The sequence below is a fragment of the Siphateles boraxobius genome, unplaced genomic scaffold, assembly GCF_051911475.1.
Source record: "Siphateles boraxobius isolate OS27281-9 unplaced genomic scaffold, OSU_SipBor_1 35, whole genome shotgun sequence".
Classification (NCBI taxonomy): Eukaryota; Metazoa; Chordata; class Actinopteri; order Cypriniformes; family Leuciscidae; genus Siphateles; species Siphateles boraxobius.
Genome location: NW_027508975.1, coordinates 3,104,995 through 3,117,454, shown reverse-complemented (window position 1 = coordinate 3,117,454; position 12,460 = coordinate 3,104,995). Strand labels below are relative to the sequence as shown.

At 44.3% G+C, this 12,460-nt stretch overlaps 1 long non-coding RNA gene across 1 annotated transcript; it reads right to left on the bottom strand.

Annotated features, from left to right (window-relative positions):
• Positions 1–9,881: 9,881 nt before the first annotated feature.
• On the bottom strand, positions 9,882–10,664 carry LOC143702621 (uncharacterized). The gene is made up of 3 exons (XR_013190473.1): positions 10,557–10,664; positions 10,095–10,347; positions 9,882–9,942 (listed from the first exon to the last, which is right to left on the bottom strand). It is a non-coding gene; the product is annotated as an uncharacterized LOC143702621 (long non-coding RNA).
• Positions 10,665–12,460: the final 1,796 nt, after the last annotated feature.

Below are 12,460 nucleotides of genomic sequence, written 5' to 3'. Positions count from 1 at the left end.
CGTATTGCGTAGCTATACGCAGTGGGGACGCCATGCAAAACGCCGCACTGAGTAACTGGCTCTCACTGCAACTCAGGACCCCTGAGCGTACAGAACAAGCCATAACCGCATAATTTATGTAAAAATAGACCAGACACCGTCAGGTCTCAGTAGTATACATCAGTAGAAATACCCAATATACTACACCAATGAACCCAGACTCTGTCGGGGTTATAGTATACGAACATATACCCAGTCAAGTGGGTTTATATATGAAATCTTAACCAGCTAAAGCGGGTTGATATCTGTTATAGAATATAACCGGCCGAAGCGGGTTTTATATATGTATGGAATTTATATATGTCATATAACCGGCCAAAGCGGGTTTTATATATGTCATATAACCGGCCAAAAGCGGGTTTATATATATATAAATATAACCAGCCACAGCGGGTTTATGTATGAACTACAACCGGCCAGCAGCGGGTTTCATGTATATATGTGAATGTGATTGTGCACAGTAATATATGACAAGACCGGCCACCAACGGGTCTTAATCATACCGAAAGCACCTTCGCCTGCAGGGAAGGCACTTCCATATTATAAAAACTCATAAATGTGGAAGGCGAGGACCAGCCGGCCGCATCACAAATATCACTAATGGGAATGCCAGATGACCAAGCCCATGACGAGGCCATACCTCTGGTTGAATGGGCCTTGACGCCTATAGGGCAAACTTGACCCGCTGCGGTATAAGCCATAGAAATAGCATCCACTATCCATCTAGACAGTCTTTGCTTAGTGACTGGATCCCCCTTGGATCTACCACCAAAGCAGACAAAAAGCTGTTCTGATTGTCTAAAAGACGCAGAACGCTCCAGATAGATTCTCAGCGCTCTGACAGGGCAGAGAAGATTAACCTCTCCATCCTCTGCAGAAGGAGGGAGGGCTGATAACGTCACCACCTGTGCTCTGAACGGTGTTGAGAGCACTTTAGGAACGTAACCATGTCTGGGCTTGAGGACGACTCTGGAGTCATCTGGACCCCACTCCAAACATGCAGGGCTCACAGAGAGTGCCTGCAGATCTCCCACTCGCTTGATAGATGCCAAAGCCATAAGGAGAGCGGTCTTCAGCGAGAGGGGTTTTAGATCAACCGATTGGAGCGGTTCGAAAGGTGGACCTTTCAGAGCCCCCAGGACCGTGGAGAGGTCCCAAGATGGCACAGATGGAGGTCTGGAGGGGTTCATTCTCCTAGCACCTTTAAGGAATCTGACGACCAGGTCGTTTCTTCCTAGTGACTGGCCAGCCACCAGAACATGATGTGCTGCTATGGCTGCCACATACACTTTGAGCGTGGACGGGGAGCGACCCGCATCCAGCAGCTCCTGTAAGAATGAGAGAACTACAGATATCTCACATGACTCTGGGTCAGCCTGATTTTTCGAGCACCAGCTGGAAAAACCTGACCATTTCGAAGCGTAAAGGCGCCGAGTCGACGGGGCCCTGGCTTCAGATATAGTGCTTAAGACCTTCTCAGGAAGGTCTTTGGGTACCCGTTGAGGGGCCACACATGGAGGGCCCATAAATCGGGTCTCGGATGCCACAATGTCCCGTTCGCCTGTGTGAGGAGGTCTTTCCTCAGTGGGACAGGCCATGGGATTGTGTCCGATAACTGAACCAGTTCCGGGAACCACGGTCTGGTTTTCCAGAGAGGGGCCACCAGAAGGACTGGGCACCCGCTCTCTCTGACCCGTTTGATGACTTGTGGAATCATCGAGACGGGGGGAAAGGCATAAAGGGGACGGTTGGGCCAGACATGGGCCAGCGCGTCCCTGTCCTTCGAGAAGAACAATTTGCAGTGGGTGTTGATTCTCGAGGCGAACAGGTCGACTTCGGCCTCGCCAAACACCTTCCATATCAGACTGACCGTCTGTGGGTTCAGGGACCACTTGCCGAGAGGAGTGTTGCCCCGTGAAAGCATATCCGCGCCCACATTCTGGATGCCCGGTATATGCGCTGCTCTCAGAGAGCTCAGGTTGGTTTGTGCCCATAAGAGGAGGTCTCTCGCCATCGCATGCAGGTTTCCTGACCTGATGCCCCCCTGGCGATTTATGTAGGCCACCACTGATATATTGTCTGTGCGGACTAAAACGTGGTGACCCCTGAGGTTCGACAGAAATGCTTTCAGGGCCAATCCAACTGCTTTCATCTCCAGACAGTTGATATGTAAGCTCTGCTCCGTGCTCGACCAGAGGCCGGATGCAGGCATGCCCTCGTGCAGCGCTCCCCAACCCAGGTTGGACGCATCTGTAAGAACCATTTTCCTTCTGGAAATTGTTCCCATTGTCACCCCCTCGTGGTACCAGTTCTGCGCTCGCCAGGGAATCAGGGTTCTTAAACAACTGTGATTTACCATAACGCGCAAGTTGCCTGACTGCCATGCGTGAGTTGGCACACGTCGTTTCAGCCAATGCTGCAGCGGGCGCATGCGCAGTAATCCCAAGCGGAGTACTGGCGATGCTGCTGCCATGAGACCAAGCAGTTTCTGAAATTTCTTCAGTGGCGCGTGCTCGCGCGCTCTGAAAGTGCCTGTAAGCGCTCGCACTGAGAGCGCGCGCTCTGGTGTGAGTCGCGCTGTCATCGCTCTCGAGTCTAAAACTGTACCCAGAAAGATCACACTCTGGCTGGGGGTTAGTTTGCTTTTTGAAACATTGATTGTGAAACCCAGGCATTTTAGATGGCTGAGAATCAAATCCCTGTGAGCTAATAGCTCGGTTCTCGACTGTGCCAGCACCAGCCAGTCGTCGAGATAATTTAACACACGCACTCCCTGATGTCTCAGAGGAGAAAGCGCTGCATCCACACACTTCGTGAATGTACGGGGTGCTAACGATAGACCGAACGGCAGAACGGTGTATTGATAAGCTTGGCCCTCGAAGGCGAATCTCAAGAATGGCCTGTGACGAGGGTTTATCTGAATGTGAAAGTAAGCGTCTTTCAGATCCATTGTGACAAACCAATCCCCCGTGCGCACTTGCGCGAGGATATGTTTGATAGTTAACATTTTGAACGGCCGTCTCATGAGAGCTTTGTTCAAATGTCTCAAATCTAGAATGGGTCTGAGACCGCCGTCTTTTTTCGGAATCAGAAAATAGCGGCTGTAAAAACCCATGTGTTTCAGCGCGGGGGGGACTAATTCTATCGCCCCTTTTGCTAATAGATTCTGTACTTCGGTGCGAAGCACGTGACCCACGTTGCTTCTCACCGAAGTCTCGAGAACCGCCTGAAATTTCGGGGGTCTGCGAGCGAATTGGAGCGAGTAACCTCGCTTTATAGTGTTTATGACCCAACTCGACACACCGGGGATAGCTTGCCAGGCTAGAACACGTGTGGCTAGGGCTTGACACACTGACTGGGGCTGGTCGCCTAATGTAGGGGGACCGGATACCCTTATCATGTGATTTGTGCATACATTGAGTATTGGACTGACTGTACAAGCATTCGCGTGTGGGGAAGTCAGTGTTACAACAGGGGAGGGGCCGCCTAGTAAAGGGGGACCTGATACCCTTATATTGTGATTTGTGCACACATTGAGTATTGGACTGACTGTACAAGCATTTGCGTGTAGGGAAGGCAGTATTATAACGGGGGAGGGGCCGCCTGATGAAGGGGGACCGTGAACCCACGTGTTGTGTTTGTGAAACATACTCTTTTTGTGCTTTATATGGGTCGCCGTGAAAACGGCGTTTGTTTGCAAGAACGCGCTTACTGTTTCGGGCCTGTTTGCAGTAATAAAATCCCCAGCCACCTGAACTGAACAAGGGGCTGTGGGAAGTTTTGTTGACTTCTTCGAGGGTGGTCCGGCGAGTGCGGGACCCGTGCCCTCTCTCTTTCCCCTGCATGCTAGGACGACTTTGGCGGCGCTGTGTGAGGCGCGGCGCTTGGTCTGGGGCCTTGGCGTCGGGGAAGCGGGAAGCGCTTGGTTGCTCTCGGCTGGCGCTGGGCATCAGCCGCAGGGCGGGGCTGAGAGGCCTGCTTCGTGGGCTTTGTTGGCCGAGGCGTCGGCGGGGCTAGCTTGTGAGCACTTGACGCCGAGCTAGAGCGCTTAGGCAGGAAGTGACGCATGGCCTGGGACGCTTTCTGTGCCTCGGTGTATCTTTCTGAGAACCCCTTCACTGCCGGGCCGAAGAGGCCGGTGCTGGATACTGGGGCGTCGAGGAACTTTGTTCTCTCCGCGTCCTTAATGTCAGTGAGGGTAAGCCAGAGGTGGCGCTCGAGCACGACCAAACTCGCCATATTCCTCCCGATAGCCTGCGCTGTGGCCTTAGTGGCTCTCAGGGCAAGGTCTGTGGCGCTCCGAAGGTCCCGAAAAGCCTCAGGGTCCGGGCCAGCCTCGTCCATAGACCGGAGGAGTTTGGCCTGGTAAACCTGCAGCACGGCCATCATGTGCAGGGCCGATGCAGCCTGACCGGAGGCGGAATACGCGCGTCCGGCGAGGGCTGAAGTGCTACGGCACGGCTTGTTGGGATGCACAGCTCTAGTTCGCCAGCTAGCAGCTGTGTTCGGGCAGAGATGAGCGGCCAACGCCTCTTCGAGGGGCGGCAACGACTCATAGCCTTTTTCCGCTGCTCCGTCCCCGGAGGAGAGCGTCGCGAAAACTGCGGGGCCTCGTGTAGAATAAGGAGTGGGCCAGGCCTTGGTAAGCTCCTCGTGTACCTCAGGAAAAAATGGCGCTGGCTTGTGACGAGGGGCCTGTTGGTGCCCTGGCAGAAACCAGCCATCCAGCCGACTTCGAGGGGGTTCAGCGGGCGCGGCCCACTCGAGCTCGAGGTCCGCTACGGCCTGCGTCAGGATCCGAAGCATTTCCGCGTCGGAGTTAGTCCTGGTAGCTGAGGCGTTGGGCGTCGGCTGGGAAGCCATGACGGGGTCGAAAGAGCCCGGCCATTCTTCCTCAGACGCAGCGATAGACAGGCTGTCGTCGTGCTCGCTAGGCCCGCCGAAGGAGACAAGGCCCGCCACGTGGGGGGGGCGCTGATCTCCCTCGAACAGGACCGGAGATGAACGGGTTGGAGAGAGTGAGGCACGCGGGGACGAGGCCGGCGTGCGTTCACTAACATCCATGTTCTCCGGCTGCCGTTGGCTGCGGCGCTTCTTCTTCCTTGGCTGAAGTAGGGCCGGAAAAGGAAGCGCGGGAGAGGCGGCGTCGCCGTCACGGGAGAGGGCTAGCCGAGTTCGCAGCACGGAGATAGGCATGATCTCGCAGGCCGCACATCCGCCGGCAGACAGTGCATTCTCCGCGTGGTGAAGTCCCAGGCATGGAATGCAGCTAGCGTGTTCGTCCGCCTCGTGCAGCTTGCATCCGCACGTGGCGCAGGTCTTAACATGAGGCATTTGAACAACGCTCGTACAAATAATACACAAAATACAATGAGTAATGAAAAGGATATCGCCGGATAGCCACAGGAGAGACGGCGTCAGGAGAAACACGTTGAAATGTGTTGTCTGCTGAACTGTAGCTGGCTCAGGCTGAAGGCTTGTTCGACGGCGAAGGCTCAATAAATGGTCAGAGACGTGAAGTTTGTCGCTGAAGGAGTAAAATCTGCTATAATGGCGAATTCGGGGGCTATTATAGACTGAGGTCACGCCCCCTTGGCGGGCTCTGACGTGTATGACGCAGAGTGTTCTCATTGGTCGTACGTCAGAGGCGCCCGCGCCATTGGATGTGCAGTTGCCGCAGCGCAGCCTATGAGCGAGCCAGACGCTCATGTTCTAGCTGTGCAGCTGCAAATGCGCTTTACATAAAGGCTTCAGTAAATCGAGGAAAAGGAGTTTCCCCACTGCGTATAGCTACGCAATACGAAGTGACCGTTCGAAAGGGAACAGAAATATGTGAAGTAACGTTAAATGTTTGCGGGCCCACAGCTTGCGGGTGGTTGCCAGGGTGTTACTATGCAGCTTAGGTGTTGACACTGGTTATTAACGCATTAGCCTAATATTTGGTTGCTTGGGTGATCTTAGAGTTTGCTAGGTTTTTACAAACTTGCCTAAGTCAAAAGAATCCACTCACAAGTCTCTCAGGTTTCTCCTTAAATGTAACTTTAATATTGTTTTAATGTTTTATCATCATCAAAGTGAAAATTATATTTAAAAAAAGACATAAAACTAAAAGCAAACCAATTTTGAGGTGGTATTCATGTCTGCAGCATAAATTTTATGGTCAGGGGTTTAAATAATCGAATAAGATGTTTTACACATAATAATTACGTTATTTTTTTCCAATTACACTGTGACATCAACACTAATGTAAAGTGATCATGTTGTCTAGCTAATGACCCATCTTCCAAAACATAACCGACTCAAGATTCTCACCAGACTCATCCACTCACTAAATTTGTATAATTTACAGTAATTTAATAAATTGTAGTAATTTAAATCAGTAATGTGACATGCATGACACATTAAAGGACCTATGAAAATAATTCACTATTTCTCAGTAGACAGAACAGCTTCAGCTGAGATAACGGTGAAAAGAGTGTCCGACGTCAGTCCAGGGGGTGAATAAGGTCTTCATTCGGCTCTTATCCTCTGGCCTTGAGAGGGTTATGAGACATTAGTAATCAGACCGGTCTCTTTACTGTCAGCATTCACACTTCCAGCTCTTCTCCTGGTGTCAACATCTGCTGTGAGTCTTTTTCTCTTACAACCCTCACATTCCTCAAAGCGAGAGGCTGGTAATGAGAGGAATGATGTGTTATTAAACAAACAGCCCATCATCATCAGTTACATCTTCAATGCAGCTTGCTGTGATTGTCAAGGGAAACGCATGAAGGTTTTGCCAAGGTGAACCATCACATGCTGTTGTCATTAGCTTAGAAATATTGCGTTTAATGAAAGAAAAAATATCTGTATTTAGAAGTAGATTTACATTTTCTGAAGATTTGTCTTTGTTCAAAGGTCACTACAATGATGCTAGGTTGTTGTGGGTGGTTGCTAAATAGGTATAAGTGGTTTTCGCACAGTCCTGTGCAGTTGCTAGACTGTTTGGGGTGTTGCCAAGGGGTTGCTATGCGGTTTCCAGGGGTTCTGAGTGGTTGCTAGACTGGCCCAAGTCAAAATAGCCAACTATTTTATTGATATAGACCACTCATAATCATGATCATGATATTTTAGCCACATATTTTGCAGATTTTAGGCCCTGTTTACACCTGGTATTAAGATGTGTTTTGCTTGATCAGATCACAAGTAGACGAGGGAGACACTTTCCTGTTTACACCTGGGGCCAGTTGCATAAACATAGCCATTATGGTAAGAGTACTTAAGACTAGAACTAGCAGTTAGGGTTAGGGTGTAATCCGTATTACTTTTCGGTATCAAAATAGATCAATCCACGTTTTTATGTAACTGACTTGAAAAAGACATGACCAGTCTTAAAGAAAAAAGTGTATGACTTAACTTTTAAGACTATAGTCTTAGTAGTTTATGCAGCCGGCCCCAGGTGTTTTAATCCGTCTCTTTTGTCGACTTTCAAACACTTCTGTCCTGATTTCTTCGAGGGGAGGGAATATGGGCGGGTAAATGTGTGTGTTTTTTCAGATCTTTCGATCTAATGGACGAAATAAGCTCACGCAATTTACATATGAACGTGTCTGAAGACGATAGAGAAACACACGGAGAGCATCAATTTTCGTTTCTGCTCTGACAGCCGCAAGACCAGAAGAGTTTAAATCCTGTCTGGCTAGCGCACTTCCCTTAATGTTTAAGCATTAGGTCAGTAGATGGAGTCTGTTTTGTGTCTGTTTAAACACATTCAACTACATGAGTGTTTACACTACGAAAGCAATCCTGTCAAATGTGTTTTCGACTACATCTGGAAGGGTGTGAAAAGTGAACAAGCTCAAAATGTTTTAGACCCCATTTACACCTGTATTTAGCGTAGTCCACTTGTGATACGATCGACCAAAACGCATCATAATTCCAGGTGTAAAGAGGACCTTTTTCTGTCCTAATTCAGATGAAATCACTAAAGAATCACATTTAAGGCTGAGTGCTTTGTGTCTGTGGGGTTCAGGTGGAGCTCGGTGTGTAATGACGGTTTGGGGGTTTAAGGGCCTGAACATCTGCTCAGGAGACTTTAAAGAGGCTCTCTATTGATTTCCTTTCACTCCAATTAACAGGACACTTTGTATAGTGCAATAGAGCTTGTACACAATGTCCATGTGCACTCCATTTATGTTCTCTTAGTAAGATCCTCCTTGAAGATGACCAGATCAAAATGTACATTCATCACACAGTTTTAGCATTACATTTTCACAAGGCAGACAGTTGATCAAATAAGGAGCTTTTCTTCATGGTGTATATTTCCCTCAAATGAAATTTAGTTCTTTGTTTATAATCCACCGCTATTTAAATCAAAGGAGTTTCAACCTTCTGACGGAAAAAATATGCAAATATCTACTGTAATGTACTCATAGATCACTAGAACTGATCTGTCAGTCAGATGCTCTGAAACTCCACTACATTTCCAATGAAGATTTATTTAGTGGAGATTGGAGAATGTGAACTCTTTAAGGCCTTGAGTCTTATCTCCACATGGGTATGAAGCTCTATGCTGATTGTTTTACACAGTCATAGCAAAAATTTAGTGAAAACTTTTTTTTCCGCCTCATAAGCAAAACGGTCATGCAAAAATGTCAGCCCGTAATGTTCAGTAACAGTTTATTTTCTTCTTTTTATTTATATGCCTTGTCAATTCATCATCAGGTGACTCGTATGCACAGTATTGCAATAGTTAATGTTGCTTGCAGTTTGCATAAATTTCATCGATGTTTACCAACCTGCATACAGTATGTGAGTAATTGAACTTTTAATCTCATAAATGAGACTTAGTATGTTATAATTTCAACTTTTCATCTCATAAATGACTTAGAATGCCATAATTATGATTTAAAAAACATGTTTTTTGTCTGGAAATGTGCTTCCATGTAAACATCATTAAATGTTTTTAAACTTAAAACAGTACAACTATTTACTGTATTACTATTTACTAAGAAAAACTCACTTCAAGATTTAAGATGTTGTACGGATCTTTAGATGTGGTGTGTTAAATTGATATTTCTATTTTATAGGCTGCATATCTGACCATGATTCTAAACTGTAATGGACAAATGAAACAAATGAACAATGTTTGGTCATTACTTGTAAAGTAATTAAAAAATTACACTAAATTAAAATTGAATGTGAGAATTGGACACTTATCTAAAGTGTGACTGTGTTCTTTAAAATTCTATTTAAGAACCCTAAAGTTCTATATAGAACCCCATTTAACCTTTTTTTGTAAGAGTGTATACAGCTCCCATAAATCTTCACTACTGACCTTTGAATGTTTCCATGTACTTCAGTACCACTTTCAATGCAACCAAGACATATTCTTGCTGCTTTATTGCAACATTTAATTTATATACATTCAAACATATACATTTGGGAAATGCAGCCTCAATATATTAGTTCAGACTTGTAATTCGGTTCTCTTGGTTCTTTTGGTCCAGATCAAAAAAGAAAATTATTCTTTTAGCTCTGGTTCGCTAAGCGCTCACAGTGTCATTTTTAACTCCGAACCTAAAGACACAAAACAAAAAAAGCTTTTATGACGCATATTGTGCGACGGAACTTACTGAACATCCATAACAATGATGTGTGCTGGACTAAATAAGCTTGTTGTAAGTGCGTATGATGGTATTTTACCCAGCTGAGAACTCACAAAGAGCTTATAAAATGTGTAAAGCGGTCAAAACATCACCAGGAATTCCTATGCTGGAGCATTCTGTCCTTTTCAGGTTGACATCATGTCCTTTTTTTGGTTTGATTAGATGTCATTCGTCCATGTTGTCTTCAGACCGAGACCCTTGTTTGGTTGCACCAGTGTTCAGATGGCAGCGTTCACACTTATTCCAATGAATAGCACTAACAGAGCAATCACACCATCAGAGTTCATTTTAATCTAACCAAACCTGCCAAGTGTGAACGCACCCTAATTCTGAATATAATACAGTGAAATGAAATTAAGGTCTACGTCAGCATGACCAATGTTAAGAACATCAACCACAAGCACTCACCTTCCACAGCCACAGACCCACAAGGACAAGTTTTCACATAACCTTCACAGCTCAAACCTTTAGAATTCCTCAGATGGGTTATCATCACACTCAATGGAAAATAAAGCAACTGAGGAAAACAATAGAAAGCAGGGACCCAAGACAGAGACACAACAATGTCAGAGTTGTGAAGTGGGAGGCAACAATTTACTTTAAGATACAATCCTGGATCAGTCCTGAGAACACCACCACACAAGAGAGCCTTCGAGTTACTCTGGAAAACATTAAAGCAGATGTTAAATAGGCACAAACAAGCCAATCCTAAATATAAGACTTTGGTACCAACTTTTTTTTAGATACAGTGTTAATAACGAATCAGCTTTGAGGATGACTTCTTTTCAGAATGGTATTAAGTAGACAAACACAAAAAGTTGATTGTCTATAGACGGAGGGAGAGTTCAGAGATGTCCTGTGGGCACATACCTTCAGAAGGGGTGTCAGGGTCATGTGATTTCTCCAGGGGACCATCATCACAGCATACCTGGACCTGAGACAGCTTGACTTAGCAGGACCAAATCGTTCACTGCAACAACAAAAAAAAGTATTTTATATTTAAACTTATATTTTAAGTTTAAAATATTTTATACTTAAATCAAGATACATTTACTTGAGAGGCAAGATGACAGGATATTAAGTCTTGTTTTCTGAAAAAAAAAAAAAAAAAAATTGTGAGTTTGTGTTTAAAACAAGAAAAGAAAAGATCTGTCAGTGGGCTGAGAAAAATAATCTTGTTTTTCCTTTGAGTTAAGTTAATTTTTCTGACCCCACTGACTATTAACTACAACTTTTGCCTCAATAAACTCCTGCTTATTCATAATTGTTAAGTTTAGGTATTGGTACGTTTAAGGGATGTAGAGTGTGTTCATGCAGAAGAACACATTAATATGTGCTTTTTAAGTACTATTAAACAGCCAATATCCTAGTAGTAGTGGGAATTGGACTCTAAACGAATGTGTTACCAAGAACCCTTAAGGAGAAATGTCCTAAATTATTGCATTATACTTTCATGTTTAACAAGTTGTTTAACCTTTTTTCTAGTGATAAAGTATGTTTATAAGCTTTTTTTTTAATAAAGATAAATTCATAAAAAAATGCCATTATGGGAACCCCTTAAAGGTTCTATATAGAACCCTTTCTTCTAAGAGTGAGAGTGGACGGTCATCAGCAGAGATTAAACTGTTTCTGAATATACTGCATATGTGCCTTTACCACTTTCAAAATATAAGGGAAGAAATGCTCATTGAGATGGGTTTGACATCTGATGATGAAGAGCTTCTTGTCAGAGGAAATCTGGACTTGCTTTCAGTGCAGCTGTCAAACAGCAGGTCAGGATTAGACTGACCAGACGCCCCGTTTTTCCTGGGATGGTCTGCTATTTGAGACTTTTTATTGTCTTCCTACTTATTTTAGATGTGTCCTGTGCTTTATAACAGTATTAACTTTTTGTCTATTCATTAGGTATTTCAAGTATATTTTTAATCGTGATTGCATTGTAAGTGGTATAAAGCTGTCACTGTCGTACTTTGAACAAGTTAATGTCAAGAGACTAGAGTAATTACATAACCACATCCGTGTTTGTGCAAATTGTATAGAGTTCTCATTGGTATTTTATCTATTTTGTCATTTCTCATGTATGTTATAGAACTGCTTTTTACAGTAAATAGTGTCAGTGATTTGATCATGATTAAAGACTTCTACTGTTTCTAAATGACTCATTAAAAACAGATATTTTGATATTTTTAATGATTATTTATTAAACCAATAAAAATATTTATAGAAGTATCTTATACTCACCAAGACTGCATTTATTTAATCAAAAATACAGTAAAAAATCATATTTTGAAACATTATTACAATTTAACAGAACTATAAACTAATTTATTCCTGTGATGTCAAATCTGAATTTTCAGCATCATTACTCCAGTCTTCAGTGTCACATGATCCTTCAGAAATCATTCTAATATGCGGATTTGCTGCTCAAGAAACAAGTCTTATCATCGCTGTGCTGCTTATTTTTGTAGACATTGTGATACATTTTTTCTAGGATTCTTTGATGAAAAGTAAAAAAGAAAATTTACTTGAAATACAAGATGTTTGTGACATTAGAAATGTCTTGACTCTCACTTTTGATCAATTTAAATCTATGCTTAATATAGGTATTTCTGAGCCCAAACTTTTGAATGGTACTGTATATTAGCTGAGCTATAAAAAAACTAAATCTATGATACCATTGTTATATTTTTTGCAGATTGAAACAAAAAGACAATAAAATGTAATACACACATGTTTTGGGAGCCTTGGCTGAAGTTAACTTAGTTGAAATTACT